Genomic DNA, 13,217 nt, shown 5'->3' with positions numbered 1-13,217 from the left:
GTTTGCAAAAGTCCTTCACTGGTCAGGGAAAGAATTCTCAGCCCCACCTTCTCCATCCCTCCAAGCCAAATGCTGCCCTGGGATAATATTATCAGTGCATATTTTTTCTCTGCACTTGAAGAGCCCTCAAGCAAGCTGTTGGGAGCAGCACACTTTGATGTGGCAAAACCAGCGTTGTGGATGGCTTTTGTGACCTGCACTGGTCTGCTGTGTGCTTATCCCTGCCTCAGAAAACAAGAGTGGTGTCACAGCTGCTTTGCTGTGTATGTTTATGGTTTCTCAGTGAAACCTCATGGCTATCTACCATGGACAATTTGGGAGCTAATACAGCGGAGGGCTCTTTGGGACTGTTATGCCTGCCCTGTTCTGGATTGCTGTTATATTACTGAATAAATTTATGCTTTAATGGTGCCTCTACTCCCCACTCTGCATACAGTTGGCTGTTCTACCTGAAGTACTGATGTGATTCTCATCAGCGAGTGCCTCACAAGTTGTCATTTGTTTATCCTCATAACCACCCTGCGGTGAGGCAGGGCAGGACTGTTATCCCCCCTGTACAGATGGGGGACTGAGGTACACAGAGACTCCAGTCACTCAGGAGTCTTTGTTAGAGCAGGGAATTGATCCCAGGTGTGCTGAGTCCTAGACCAGTACCCAAACCACTGGGCCCTCTGTCACGGCTTGAGGGCAACTGTACTTGTTTCCCTCTCCATGGTCCACCTAGGGCCCCCAATTTAGGCCTCAAGCTCCCGGAGGTCACTTTGCTTGCGCAGAGATCCACATCTCGCTCCCTCCAGACTGGAGGTTTTAAGGCTGCACAGCTCCCTGCCTTACACTTGGATATCCCCAGCAAGCCAGACTGCCTAAAAGGCCAGTCTGCTTTCTCTCTGAAGGCTATGACCAGTGTACTGCCTGCAGTTAGGAGTTACCACACAGCACCTTCTAAGCAAGCACATTTATTCTTAAAGTAAAAGCATTGCAGAGAAAACATGTAAAAATAATAAAAGAACCTACCTGCATGCTAGAAAGCTTACCAGAAATCACCCCCAACACCTGCCTAGGGTTCTCATAGATTTTAGTCCTGTGAAACTCACAACTGGGTTTTTCCCACGGTTCCCCACCCATATTAGTTCCCAGACTGGGCAGATCAGCCATTTCTTTATACAGCTCAGGCCTTTGAACTCAGCCTCGTGTAAAGAGTAATCAGCAGATAGTCACCCTCTCTTCAGGGTGGAACTTCAAAGGCTGGGTTTTTGCATAACCGGAGTTGGGGAGTTTGCATTAACATCTCCCTAGGGATTCCCCAGGAAACCCACTTCTCACTTTTATTGTCCCAAAAGTCCATACTTGTCTGGCACATCTCAGTATAGTCTTTTGAACTCCTTGGTCTCATGTCTCTCTCATCTCCTCCCAGAGAGGTTTCATACAATCCCAGCCCACAATAATATATAAACTTAATACAGTAAGGTCTTTCAAGTGTATTACAGGCACCTGCCATATCTGTCACACCATCCTTCTATTCTGATCTCTCAAGTCCCAGCCACATGCCATGGTGTTCGCTCTGACTGGGCCTTCCTCTGTTAATATTCAGTTAGACGTGGCTCTGCTCAAACACTGTCCGACTCCTTTTCAGCAGGCCTGACATAACAGAGGCCTTAACTGGGCTGTTCTAATCTCTGCTGTGGAAGTGTCAGGAAATGTAAGCCTGGACATGCTGGCTTATTTTTTTCCCCCGGAGCAGTAATGAGCAGTGAAAGCTACTGTGTGATTTAACGATGCACCAGATGGTGCTGTAGGCTAGAGGTACTGTGGATGTCACACCCCTTTAAGAAGCAAAGTCAGGCCACTTTCAAGTTAATTTTGAGGAAAAGGAAATTAAAAGGAAATTGATAATAGGCAGTTTAGTCCTGCCCAATCTTAACTGGCAGTCACATTATAGGGCTGGCTCACGTCAGCCCAAACCTCACTGGGCAAGGTCAATGGCAGGGAATGCCTCTCCCTGGATGGGTGAGGAGCAGCTCAAAGGTCTGTCTGGCAGCTCAGGTCAAGTCTCTTCTCCCAGGGAGAACATTCCTTCCCTCTTCTTATTGAGGAGATAGCTGTGAGAGCAGATAAAATCAGCACTCCCTGCTGCCCAGTGCCTGTGTGTAATCTTTTCCACCCTTCCTGGGCACACCCATGCACCCCACCCACCAATCACATATCCCCCAATGACTGTCTCAATTTACTTGGGCTGTTGTACAGTAGACAATATCCTGAGGCAGACTGCAGCAACTGCCCTCATCAGGAAGGAAGGAACAACACAGGGGAAGACTCCACCGCAGTGTTGGAAAATGTCCAGTGAATAATGGACTACATTTATTTTTGGTAGATTTTTATTTTAAAAAATCAAGTATTCAGGCCATTTGTGAGGTGTTCAGACTGCCTCTCAGCAGGTACTGTCACCACAGGGGTAGGATGCAATTAGGTCTGTTTCATGTTCATGCTCACTTGAACTGGCATGGTATCTGCGAGATCCACTTTTGGTCTCAGTGCATCCATTGCACCAGATTGCATATTGGCTCACTCTACATTTTCCACTCCCAAGGTTGGCTCCATGAGGGAAATTCAGCGTTCTAAGTACCCTGGTTAGGTAGAAGACACTAGGCTGCCAAAGCAGTTGTTGTACAGCATATGAGGTGGCCAGAAGAAGCACTTCAAGGACACATCGAAGCACTACTTGAAACAGTGCAACACTGATGTTGACAGCTGGGAGTCATAGCTCCTGACCTGCTAAACCCAGGGTTGTGAGTTCGATCCTTGAGGGGGCCATTTAGGGACTTCGGGCAAAAATTGGGGATTGGTCCTGCTTTGAGCAGAGGGTTGGACTAGATGACCTCCTGAGGTCCCTTCCAACTCTATGGTTCTATGATTCATCAGTAACAAAACATACTGGTGAGCAGCAGTCAATGTTCCAGATTAACTGCTGTATGGACCCTGAGTCACAGAGGCTGAGTCGCAAACAGTGGCAGACTCAGCAGGCTCAGGCTGTAATCCCTTCCTCAGCAACGAGCTCTCAATGCGGAAAGGACTGCCACTTGCACATCAGTCTTTTTAGCCACAGTCATACTCACAAGACATAACTGTTACCAGCACCCTCTGTCAAGGTTCCTTCCCCACTCTGAACGCTAAGGTACAGATGTGGGGACCTGCACGAAAACCTCCTAAGCTTACTTTTACCAGCTTAGGTTAAAACTTCCCCAAGGTACAAACTATTTTACCCTTTGCCCTTGGACTTTCGCTGCCACCACCAAATGTCTAACACTGGTATTATTATTATTAGGAAAGAGTTCGTTTGGAAACGTCTTTCCCCCCAAAATCCTCCCAAATCTTACCCCCTTTTTTCTGGGGAAGGTTTGATAAAAATCCTCACCAATCTGCATAGGTGACCACAGACCCAAACCCTTGGATCTTAAGAACAATGAAAAAAGCATTCAGTTTCTTAAAAGAAGAATTTTAATAGAAGAAAAAGTAAAAAAGAATCACCTCTGTAAAATCAGGATGGTAAATACCTTACAGGGTAATTAGATTCAAAACATAGAGAATCCCTCTAGGCAAAACCTTAAGTTACAAAAAGACACAAAAATAGGAATATCCATTCCATTCAGCAAAGCTTATTTTCTCAGCTATTTAAAGAAATCATAATCTAACGCATATCTAGCTAGATTACTTACTAAATTCTAAGACTCCATTCCTGTTCTGTCCCCAGCAAAAGCATCACACAGACAGACCCAGACCCTTTGTTTCTCCCCCCATCCAGCTTTGAAAGTATCTTATCTCCTCATTGGTCATTGTGGTCAGGTGCCAGCGAGGTTATCCTAGCTTCTTAACCCTTTACAAGTGAAAGGGTTTTTCCTCTGGCCAGGAGGGATTTTAAAGGTGTTTACCCTTCCCTTTATATTTATGACACGCCCCCGAAATCACAGATAGGGTGAAACGCTGGCTGGGATTTCTTCCTGGAGCTCTAGGAAAAAACAGAGTTAATAAGACACATGCGCCTCTAAATATACTACCAAGTATATAAAGACTAATAATATTTTCCACATCTCAAGGACGATTTTAACCAGTTGATTCTGGGAAACTTTCACGGGAGAGTGCATCAGCCACTTTGTTAGAAGCTCCTGAGATGTGTTGGATGTTGAAATCAAAATCTTGGAGAGCTAAACTCCACCGAATACGTTTTTTGTTATTTCCCGTGGCGGTATGAAGCCACTGTAGTACAGCATGGTCGGTTTGCAGGTGGAAACGCCGTCCCCAAACATATGGACATAGCTTTTCCAGAGCGTAGACAATGGCATAACATTCTTTTTCACTGACTGACCAGTTGCTTTCTCTCTCAGACAGCTTCTTGCTGAGAAACACTACAGGGTGGAATTCTTGATCCGGTGCTTCCTGCATTAAAACTGCTCCCACACCATGCTCGGACGCATCTGTGGTTACTAGGAACGGTTTGTCAAAGTCTGGGGCCCTTAGTACAGGGTCAGACATGAGTGTCGCTTTAAGCTGGTTAAAGGCCTTCTGACACTCTTCGGTCCACTGAACGGCATTTGGCTGTTTCTTTTTGGTTAGGTCTGTCAGTGAGGCGGCGATTTGGCTGTATTGCGGTACAAATCGCCTGTAATAACCAGCCAAGCCTAAGAAGGATTGAACCTGTTTCTTTGACTTTGGGACAGGCCACTTGTGGATAGCATCCACTTTGGCCTGTAGGGGGTTGATAGTTCCTTGACCCACCTGGTGGCCAAGGTAAGTCACTCTGTTTAGGCCTATTTGACACTTCTTAGCCTTAACAGTTAGTCCTGCCTCCCTTATGCGCTCGAAGACTTTTTGTAGATGTTCCAGGTGTTCTGCCCAGGAATCCGAAAATATGGCCACATCATCAAGATAGGCGACTGCATATTCTCCTAATCCCGCTAGGAGACCATCTACAAGTCTTTGGAAGGTGGTGGGTGCATTCAGCAGCCCGAAAGGGAGTACATTAAATTCATACAGCCCAACATGCGTGGTGAAGGCTGACCTTTCCTTGGTGGATTCATCTAGCGGTACCTGCCAGTACCCCTTGGTTAAGTCCAAGGTAGAGATGAACTGGGCCCGTCCCAGTTTCTCTAATAGTTCATCTGTGCGTGGCATTAGATAGTTGTCTGGGCGAGTTACAGCATTTAGCTTATGGTAGTCCACGCAAAAACGTATCTCCCCATCTGGTTTGGGAACTAGAACCACTGGAGATGCCCATGCACTTCCAGAGGGGCGGATTACACCCATCTGTAACATACCCTGGATCTCCCGTTCTATAGCAGTTTTAGCTTGAGGAGACACCCGGTAAGGTTGGACTTTAATTGGGTGAGCATTACCTGTGTCAAGGAGTGGTATGCCCGTTCAGTCAGTCCTGGGGTGGCTGAGAACGTCGGTGCATAGCTAGTGCACAGCTCCTGGATCTGCTGTCGCTGCATACACCCAAGGGTCATGGAGAGGTTCACCTCTTCCACACCACCAGCACTTTTCCCTTCGTAGTAGACATCTTCAGGCCACTCAGCGTCATCTCCTCCCTGGGCTGTAAACTGACAAACCTTTAATTCTTTGGAATAAAAGGGCTTTAGAGAATTAATATGGTATACCTTAGGCTTTCGGTTGGAGGTGGGGAATGCTATGAGATAATTAACAACTCCCAGGAGCTCCTGGACCGTGAATAGCCCTTCCCACGATGCTTCCCTTTTATGGGCCTGGAGCGCCTTTAAGACCATGACCTGGTCCCCTACTTTGAAGGAACACTCTCTGGCATGTTTATCATACCAGGCTTTTTGCTCTTTTTGAGCATCCTGTAGGTTTTCTTTAGCAAGGACTGGAGAGGTTCAGAGGGTGTTTTGTAGGTTGGTTACAAAGTCCAGAATGTTAGTTCCTGGAGAAGGTGTAAATCCCTCCCATTGCTGTTTCACCAACTGTAATGGCCCCTTAACCTCATGGCCATATACAAGTTCAAATAGTGAAAACCCTAAACTAGGATGTGGTACAGCTCTGTAGGCAAAGAGCAATTGCTGCAACACTAGGTCCCAATCATTGGAGTGCTCATTTACAAATTTACGTATCAGGGCCCCCAAAGTCCCATTAAACTTCTCCACCATGGCATTTGTTTGATGGTGGTAAGGAGTGGCAACCAAGTGATTTACCCCATGAGCTTTCCAAAGGCTTTCCATAGTTCCTGCCAGGAAATCAGTTCCTGCATCTGTGAGGATGTCGGAGGGCCAACCTACCCTGGCAAAAATGTCTGCTAGTGCCTGGCACACACTTTTAGCCCTGCTGTTGCTTAGAGCTACTGCTTCCAACCATCGGGTGGCAAAATCCATAAAAGTCAGTATGTACTGCTTTCCTCTAGGTGTCTTTTTTGGAAAAGGACTCAGAATATCCACAGCTACTCTCTGAAATGGAACTTCAATGATGGGGAGTGGCTGGAGAGGGGCTTTGACCTGGTCTTGGGGTTTTCCCACTTTTTGGTGTACCTCACAAGACCAGACATAAGTAGAAACATCCTTTCCCATTCCCTCCCCGGGTAAACACGTTTAAAATCCCTCCTGGCCAGAGGAAAAACCCTTTCACCTCTAAAGGGTTAAGAAGCTGGGATAACCTCGCTGGCACCTGACCACAATGACCAATGAGGAGAAAAGATACTTTCAAAGCTGGATGGGGGGGAGAAACAAAGGGTCTGGGTCTGTATGTGTGATGCTTTTGCCGGGGACAGAATAGGAATGGAGTCTTAGAACTTAGTAAGTAATCTAACACATAACAGAGGGATTTTAAAGGTGTTTACCCTTCCCTTTATATTTATGACACCCTCTTTGCTCATGATGGACAACAACCGCTGTCCCCATGATCAGCAGTAGCCTACTCCCATGTCTGCACAAAGAACTGCTTCAATTGTAATTGAAGCAGCCTGTAGGGAAGTTGGAGGAAAGTCACAGGTTGCAGGAGGGAGGAATTTGGAAGAGGAACCTGGAAGGCAGTCCATATGCACATGTCTTGAATGCTAACTGCAGTTGCAGCACATGTGTAAACAGTTCTCTTAATAAAGAGCCAGTTTAGTTTTAGAAACATGGAGTCCTCTCATGTTCTTACCTAGCATACGGTACATAAAACAGCAGTGAGTACTGTTCAAAATGGACTAGTTCTCATCAGGGTTACATACAGTCTGAGACTCACACACTCCATCCTCAGTAAGTTTTAATGCCAGTGAAGACACACATTAGATCAGTGATTCTCAGATTTTTCCAAATTGTGACCCCATTTTACAACAGAAACAAAGTTTCACCCCAGAGATGTTGTAGTGGACTAGGTAAGTTGGTTCAATTAGTCCTCCCTCTGTAACTCCACAGGGCCCTGATGGTTTTGAGAAATCTCCAGAATCCACTGCTTCTGCAAGGTGAGTTGGGAATTGTGGGAGAGCTATTCAGGGGTCATTGCAACCAAAATGTGTTAATAAAGCACAGAAGAAACTTGAATGTGTTCTTAATACAATTCAGCTTGTCCACTTTGGATGCATAGAACTGTCTGTGCTTAAACCACTTTAATTCTCTAGTGTAGACAAGGCCTCAGTGTTCAGAGGGGCAGGTGAAAGCTGAAGAGTGTGTGTTGGTGTTTCAGACTGTGACTTCGTTCTAAGCAATTTCTAAGGGCTTTAAGGGGAAAATTCAGACTGTAGCGTATGATAACACTTTGCATTTTCTTTCATCAGGTGGCTGGATCTTAATCCTTGAGAAATGGTTTGGCATCTCTTAAAGCGTCATCAGAGAACAAAAGCAAAGCGATTAATTGAGACAGATGATTCTGGCAACAGATCTTGGCTGGCCTCATGTGCTGACAGTTGTGTGGGGTAACAATTGTGTCAATCACCTCTGTAAAGCATTACCAGAGGGAACAGTGCCTCGGATGGGGCTGCTGAAATAAATTCCTGGAATAAGTTTGCACTGTCTGCACTGCAGTGTTTGGTTCTGCTAACTGTCTTTCCAGCACGTTTCCTCCTCTCCCAGGATGTGACACTGCCTGGAGTCAAGGCTTTTGCATTCAGTGAAATGTTGACTTGAAAGGGAGCAGGGTGATGGCTGTCTTTCCTACACTGTTCTGGAAGGAGTCGCAAGGTGGTGCATAACTTTGGGAGGTTTTTTTTTTTAAGCAAGTGAGCAACATTCAGTCTTTCAAGAAACACTGAGTTGCAGTTATAGTTTCTTTTGATGGGAAGCTGTTTCAAACAAAAGGGGAGTTGGCTTTCTGCCTTAATCTTTCTAACTAGAGTCAGTTCTTGGGGCAGAGTTGCTTCCTGGGAACTAACTGGACAGTGGTATTTGGGCTGTGAGTTCAGAATAAGGAGCTTGTCTGCAGGCTGGTTGACCACCTCTGTTCAAGGACTAGTTCAGGGATTGTAAATAAAACAAGTCACACTAACAAAATACCTAAATTTCATGTCACTGATTTTTTCCCCTTCCAATGGGAAGCTAACCTGCAAGGCCCCACCATCTGCTTCCACTTTTCAGAGTGACAATGCAATAGATAGCAAGAGAGTAAACTTAGGTTTTCAACGCACACGAAGTGTGCGGACACTCTTAAAATTGTTTAGAAGTGACTTATATTGAGCTAAATCAATATAAACCAGTTTTAGAGTGTTCACACAGGACTTTGCACTGGTTTAACTAAATCAATTTAAAAACACACCTTCAGTTAAATTGGTGCCAATTTGTGTATAGACTGGACCTAGGTTTGAAGGACAGTTGGAGGAATTGCCCTCTAGATTCAGTGGTTATCCAGAGCATTGCTTCAAATGTCAGGGAAAACTTCTACATAGAAAGTGAAGTTTTTTGAACAAAAATAGATTCACATTAGTTTAGACTAAACATAGCAATGTGATTGTCTATTTTTAAGTGTATAAGTCTAATAGTCACCCATTACAACATCCTTACAAGCTGATTTGAAAATCGTAGGGTTGGGAATAGATAGTGCATTAATATTTGAAAAGCACTGTGTGTTGCATAGATGAAAGTTAGTGTAAATACAAAGTATTGCTATTGTTAACCCAACTATCCTACTTTGGGGGAGAGGGTGTAGAAAAACTGCCGCCCTTATTTCCAGCAACTATTTTGATGTTCTTTTAATCTTGGTTCCTAGATGGGTCATTGTTAAAATCATGTGATAATAGAACAAAATTACCAAAAGTCACATGCTTCTAACACTCAACAAAGACAGTTGTAGAATAAGAAAAAACAATATTATCCCTAAAGCTACGCAGTCTACCTGCTTCAGTATGGAGCTGGAGGACATAGATCAACGTTCATGTCGTACTCCCCATCAGTATTTGGCCTGGGCCAGGTAAGCTAGTGATCCAACCAGCGGACCAAATTCAGTGATGAATCCTGGTCACGTGCCACCTGAGGCATGTTGCACATAGGCTAAGGAGAAGTATGGAGCTCTTTCTTTAACCTCTCCCAGCCACTCCTCCCTGACTTCCTGCTATGGATGTAAAGAGACAGTACATGTAGCCTTACAACTAGAGCCTATATTTTTGGATGGGATTGTTTTTTAGAAATTTCAACCAACTCCAATTTGAAAAAAACCCTAAAATTCTACAGAAGTTTTTCCTTAAAAAATTCAGGGTTTTTTGGTCAAAATTTGAATTTTTGTTAGAAAATTTAGCTGAAAAATCAAAATTTGAAAAATATTGTCCACCTGCATTCACAATATGTGTTCCCTTATCTGCACTGGTCACAATATTTGGCCTTCACCCAGTATTCTTTGCAGCTAACAATCCTCACACGGAACTTGTGGCAAGTTCAACACCAAGTACTTTGTTTACAGTGTGAATAGAACAGAACAAATTCCCTACAGTTTGAAGGTCTTACAGTCTTCACAGGGTGAGATGGGGAGGAGATCTCACCTCCCTGAGATCTTGGGCTTCTCTGGCTGGTCCTTTTAGCCTACCCCTCTTCCTCTTCCCGTCTATCTTTTAGCTGTCTTCAGCCAGTGAGCTGAACCACCATGTTTATTGGGTAATCAATCAATCCTTAACCACTTATCACTCTGATCTGCCCTTTGTGGGGCCACTTACCAAAGGACCGGAGTGGTGAGTCAGCTAAGATTGCTCACACTCTGTCACAGCCCTTTAATGGTCCTGTTCCTATTGGACCATGAATATTCTAAATTCAAGCTGTGTTGCTACGTTGTGATTGGTCAGATACATAACATGACATTTTTTTCTGTGGCCTATTGGAGAAGGATGCAACCACTTGTGGAACAAATATTGAAATTCGTGTCATAATTTGCTTTTTGTAAACATCTGAGTGAGTAAACAGGATTGCTGAAATATTCACGGAAAATAAATTTCCATAGAAATTTGACAATGTGCTCTGCAAAGTGTGTTATTTACGTTGCTCTATTGGAGCTGGGTGCATTATGGTATGTTCTGCAAAAAATAGTGTCTCCATTTTTTGTGGAAAAAAATTTGAAAATTTCAAACAAAAACTGATCATTGTCCATTGCTTTGGTTTTGGCTTTTTAGTGTTAGGTATTTTTACTTTTATTATTTGTTTGTATTGCGGTACAACCATTTTTCTCCCCTTTCCTTTCCCCAGCCATACTTTTTCCTTTTTACCCCTTTTTCCTTTCCCCCCCTTATTTTCTATTTTGCCACTGAATGAGGCAGAATGCCCCCAAACTGAAAAATCCACCACTGGAGGTGGGGGAGGGAAGTCATTTTCATTAAAAAAATGTCCAGTGATTTTTTTTTGTTGTTGTTGAAAAAAATCAGAACACTTTGAAAAAGCAAAAATCTTCTGTGATGATGTTCATTTCCTCAAAAGTCTAACTTCTGTCAGGGGAAAAAGGATTTGAAGCATTTTTTTTGACCAGCTCTAATATATATCAATTGAGCCAGCTGTTTCCATGAACAGGACAAAGTTTGAAGACTCCACCAATCCCTCAGCAAAGCAGTACACAAAATGCATGAATACATGCATCTTCCGGGCTGGTTGCAGGGTCACCCCCAGTTCCCCCCCCCTCATATGTTGAGGCATAGCTCCAAACAGGGAGTCTTGTTGCCATGACTGTCTGCTCCCTCCTGTACCACATCGCTGGGTCTGGCAGCTGTAGAGGCTTCTGGACCATGTAGTTTTGCCCAGATAGCTGCATAGTCATAACTGGAGCATGCAACCAAGAGCAGCTGCTCCCCACCAGGGCTCAGCCCTGAATTCCTGCAGAATCCTAAATGAGCAGGGCAAGTGAAGGTTGTGCATGTGGCAAAGCAGATAACAAAGCATGCAACAAAGCTATTGCTGTCCCCTCCATGTCAGGATTAGGACATGGGCAGTCTGACCTAGTGGTCAGAGCCAGAGTCAAAGCCAGAATCAGGAACTAGACCTAAGTCATGGCCAGAGGTTGCATTAGAATCAGGCTGCATGCAGCAGCCAGTCACAAAGTTGCTCAGACAATTCCTGTGCCTCTTTCTGGCATAAATAGTATGGTTGGGCCAATTGGTGGGGCTAGTTATCATCCCCAGTCAAGGTCTTCATGGGCAGTACTACCTGGAGGGGCCAGAGTTCTGCTAGCACCTCACTTCCATTTGTTCTGGGTGGGCTGTCCAATGCCTGATAACCCTTGGTTTGAGACCTGTGGGCACCTACAACCATGTTGCACTCACTCCCCCCACCCCCACTAGCTGTGGAGAGTGAGAAGAACTGTATGCCCCATTGTCTGTACCCCTGCAGCCTGGATTTATCTCCCATAATCTCCATCGTGTGGGTGGGACCCTTTGTATTTTTTTCCTCAGCATGTTAGAGGCTGAAGAGGACACAATGGAATCTCATTATGAAGCATTTCTTTCAGTGACTTTAGATGGTAAGTTTCACAGACCCTGATTTGTATGCCACTGCTTATTGAAGGGCTCACACTGATCTTTAAAGGGTTTGATTTTCCTCCTGCTAAATACCATCCATGTATTTCCTCTTGCAAAATACCATCAGCAGCCCCTTTGACCACATTTTAAAATGATCGCATCCAGGAGCTATTTTTCCAGCCACCAGTAAAAAGAAACATTTTAATGAAGTTCTCCTGGATTTAAAAACTGTAAGCCATCATTCTGACAGGCCGCTGCTCATGCTTGGGATAGGAACAGTCATTTTACAAAGGCAGGGAAGCAAGGCCTTTTGTACAGCTGCTGCTGCATGGCTTTGCTGGTCCACTTCTGAATTGTATTACTTGAGCACTGCAGAGTATGGCACTTCAAGAGAGTCACTCCGTGAGACTCCTCACTTCTTACTGTCTGTACTTAGCCAGGCTGGTGGGGCAGAGAGAGAATGAAACCTGAGAATGATCTGAGACCATTAGGATTCCTTGGGCAAGGCTTGTGCAAGTGGAGAGCCAATGGTGAACAGAAGTCCATGTAAAGTCTGTGTGTTTGTTAGGCCAAGTGAGGACAAAACACAGATCTGCATTTCAGGAGTGATGCTGTCTGGGTATTACTAGGACAACTTTGTCGTTCCAGAAGATATGCTTTCGTCAAACACAAGTTGTTTGGCTCAATACAGGGGTAACGGTGAAATTTGATGGCCTGAGAAACACAGGAGGTCAGACTAGATGATCTAATGATCACTTCTAGCCTTAAATTCTATGAATGAATTGTCCTTTAAATGTATAGAGGAGATAATGGCTTTGTGCCTCTTACGGTAAAAAAGTAAGGATTGAATTGTTCAGTACCTCACACTTGCTCTCTCATCACCACTATAGTCATTAACCTGCCTTGAACACCTCTTGCTATTCTGCTTCTGAAGTCCCACTCAATTCCACCAGTGTATCTCCATCCTCACCCATAACTAGGAATGAAAGACCTTTACAAAGGTAGGAAAAAATCTAAAAGGCTGGATTCTTATCCACACTGTCTGCAATGCTCTGTCCACCTCCCCACAGTGCCCACAGCAATCCCTATGCTCCCTTCACTTCCTGCCCTTCCAGAGGCAGAGGAGTGGGGAAAGACAATGTGCTCCTCCCTAATCTAGCCCTAAGAATAATAGAATCATAGAATATCAGGGTTGGAAGGGACTTCAGAAGGTCATCTAGTCCACCCCCCTGCTCAAAGCAGGACCAATCCCCAACTAAATCATCCCAGCCAGGGCTTTGTCAAGCCTGACCTTAAAAACCTCAAAGGAAGGAGA

The sequence above is a fragment of the Lepidochelys olivacea genome, assembly GCF_965140295.1.
Source record: "Lepidochelys olivacea isolate rLepOli2 genome assembly, chromosome: 9".
In the NCBI taxonomy this organism is placed as follows: domain Eukaryota; kingdom Metazoa; phylum Chordata; order Testudines; family Cheloniidae; genus Lepidochelys; species Lepidochelys olivacea.
The sequence above is the reverse complement of the archived record's forward strand: the minus strand, read 5'-3'. Positions refer to the sequence as shown.